This window comes from Octopus bimaculoides, chromosome 3 (assembly GCF_001194135.2).
Source record: "Octopus bimaculoides isolate UCB-OBI-ISO-001 chromosome 3, ASM119413v2, whole genome shotgun sequence".
Classification (NCBI taxonomy): Eukaryota; Metazoa; Mollusca; class Cephalopoda; order Octopoda; family Octopodidae; genus Octopus; species Octopus bimaculoides.
Window position 1 is genome coordinate 142,374,409 of NC_068983.1, and position 3,600 is coordinate 142,378,008.

The following is a 3,600-nucleotide window of genomic DNA, read 5'->3' on the forward strand; positions in this document are numbered from 1 at the left end:
TATATATATATATATATATTTATATAAATGTTTATGTATTATATATATATGTATATATATGTACATGTATTATATATATATATGTATGTAATACATATTTATGTGTGTGTATATATATATATATATATATATATATATATATGTATATGTATGTATTTTATATATAGGTATATAGGTTATGACTATTAGCGATGAATACACATTATTTCTCTGACAAAATATGACTTATTAAGTAAGCGTAAAAAGAACTGAAATCTTCGATTGAGAACTTATTTGCTTGAAAGAAAAAAAAATGAAATATGAGCCCCTGAAAAGATACGTTTTGAACTAGAATAAATGTTAGCCAGGAAGCTGGTAGTATAGGCATGCTCGCAGTGTATAGAATTGTGTGGGTGGCTGTGTGGAAGGATATGGGTGAGATTTTTTTGTTTCTGTGTTTCTTTCTTTCTTTCTTTCTTCCTCGCTGATACTCTTATGCGCGGGTGGATTTGTTGAAATGGTGTGTATACGTAAAATGTCGAACACTTGACGAAAGGCAGTGTAATAAGAGCTAACAGGAAAAAAGAATAAAGAAATAAATATAACTCAGAACAGTCTAGGTTCCCCCTGGAAAGCTAAATCGACTGCTGCTTCTGCTGTTTTCACACCACTCTCTCTCTCTCTCTCTCTCTCTCTCTCTCTCTCTCTCTCCCTCTCTCTCTCTATCTATCTATCTATCTATCTATCTATTTATCTATCTATCTATCTATGTCATGCACACACGCAAACTCACAAACTTTTATACAGATTTTCTACGCTGGCTTTCGCGCGATCTGATATACTCACACACATCCTTATCTCCTTTTCATATCTCTCCCACATATTAAACTGTTTCTTCCACCTCATTCCACCCTTCTTGCCTTCCTCCTTCCTAAACATTTCTTCCTTTTTCTGTCTACCTCTCTCTCTCTCTCTCTCTCTCTCTCTCATTTTATTTTACACACCTCACCCACTTACTATCGTTGCTTGCACGACATTGAAGGGGTAAAAACGTTACACACACGCACATGTATTCGTAGAATTCACTGCCTTTCTATCTATCTATCTCTCTTTTCACTCACGCAGTGACATGATGACCTCTCTTTCTTTCTATCCACCCACCCGTCTCCGCCATCTCTCACTGTGTTCCAGTCCTCCCATCGCTTTACTATAACACCTAGGAAATAGATGAGGCAGGGGGAGGTAGATGATGCTGCTACTTAATTGAATGTATATATACCTCGGAAACTCGAGCAAAAGGAGGAAAAAAGCAGGTCATGGTTATTTATTTACCGGCATTACATTTAGCTTTGCAAGTATTTAGTTACGTCCTTTTACAATCTGTTCTGAGTTCAAATCCTGCTTAGATCGACACTGTTTGCTTTATGTCCTTCCAAAATCGATAAGTGGGTGCCAGTAAAGTATTTGCTGGCATCGATTCGGTCGATTATACTCATGTACAATTTTTGACCTTGTGTTAAAGAGAAATCATCTTTATTAAGGTTTGTGAACAAATGACCACCACTACTGACATTTTCATATCCAGTAACTTTGTTAGCTTTTTTCAAGCTCTTCAAACTATTACAAAGGCTCTACTTCGTTGTCACAAAGCCAAACTTTTCTCAAATCTCAACTTGCTGTCTTAGAAATAGGACACGTTGTAAAATATATTCTTAGGATCTAGTTCAAAACGGGGGCACCAGTATTTTCTTAACGAAACACTAACGAAACACTTTGAAACTTGGGACACTGGTAGAATGTGTCATATAAAACATCTTTTACTCTTAGTCTTCTTAACAAAAAAACGTACATCGCAAGTTATTCCATGTTAAAGTTGTCGTATTTCTGTAATTTCAACCAATCACTGACGTCTATTCAGCTGAATAGAGTTACTGCTGACCGGTCATAAAAATGTTATTCCCTGTGACATATTTCATCCGGTTTAATCGTAATTTATACGCATATATTGTTTATATAATAAATTACGCTGTGCGTATCTATGTGTGTAACAATTTTAGAGTTCGGATTCTAGAGTTAGGGTTAGGGTTAACAGTCTAGTTAGGGTTAGGGGATTAATACGATATACACCGTTACAGCGCTAACTGTTTTCAACTGAATAGACGTCAGTGATTAGTAGAAATTATCGAAATAAGACAATTTTTTACATGAAATAATTTCGAATACAAAAATATTTTTCTGTTCTATAACACAAAATAGATAAGTATACGAAGTTTGAAAGTCTTTCCGTACCAAAAACACTACATAAAACATTAATGAAAACTGGTGCCCCAGTTTTGAACAAGATCCTATTCCTAGATATACTAGTACTATATCTGGAACACTTTTGATTAGAGCTGTCCTGGAGCTAAAGAACACCCAGTCTTAGCCTTAACAACTTTGCCATAGTTTTAATCACACCATTCTTATTTTTCGCCTTCAAATTTTATTTTTGTATGCTTGTAATGGAAACGCTAGATTTGTTGATACTTGCATCAGTTTTTCTTGATAGTAGAAATAATACTCAGTGTTTTCTTTTAAAGGGACGAGATAAGAAACTGGTTTACTCATTAAATAAATAAGTTGTATTTATAGCAGCAGAAGATGGTAAAACAGATAAATAACAAACTGGATAACTTCAAATGAAAACTGAAAGCCCTCTTTGTTTCATATACTATTTGAGGTTCTCTCGACGGGGTCAACTCTTGAGCCGTTCCTACTTCCGGTACCGATAAAATAAAGTAATACAAACGCTCTTATCGCCTATACCCATTTTACCCTTTATAATCTGAGGCCTTTTGCTTATGTTTAAAAAATCATCATCATCATCATCATTATAATTAAGGCGGCGAGTTGGTTGAATCATTAGCACGGCGGACAAAATACTTAACGTCCGTCTTTATGTTCTGAGTTCAAATTCCTTTCGGGGTAGATGAAACAAGTACCAGTTGAGCACTGAGGTCAATATAATCGACTTGCCCTTTCCTGTGAAGAATTATTATTGAATGTATTGGAAAAACCGTTAAAGCGTCGGTTAACATGCTTTACGATATTTGTCCGGTTTATTTTACGTTATGAACTCAAATCTGAGGCCAGCTTTACCTTTCAACCTTTTGGAATCGATAAAATAAAATACCAATCAATTACTGAAGATGATAGTGTCTAATAACCCTTCTCTCAAAATTGCTGGCCTTGATCCAGAATTAGAAAGCATTATTATTTCTGGATTGGTAGTTGCATTTTAATAGTAGCAAGAAAAGGGAAAAAAGCATTCCCCTATGTTTGTACGCGCACACACTCGCACAAAAAAAGATTACGGCATAAGGCCACATTCAATAATAATAATAATAATAATAATAACATAGCAGCAGCAGCAGCCGCCGCGGTGGTAGCAAGAGCTCAGTATTTACTGTTAATTTGTTAGATATAGAAGAAAAAATTACTATGAGTCATAAGAGATTAAGGTGTATCCATGAAACGTCTAAGAACAAGAATTTTTCTATCTTGTTCATTCTCCATTGTGTGTGTGTGTGTGTGTGTGTGTGTGTGTGTGAGAGAGAGAGAGAGAGAGAGAGAGAGAGAGAG

The 3,600-nt window shown here is 35.3% G+C and overlaps 1 protein-coding gene across 1 annotated transcript in view; it reads left to right on the plus strand.

Annotated features, from left to right (window-relative positions):
- LOC106882329 (dual specificity protein phosphatase 7) overlaps positions 1–3,600 on the plus strand; it is a 29,916-nt gene that overhangs the window by 23,612 nt on the left and 2,704 nt on the right. The window lies entirely within an intron of this gene.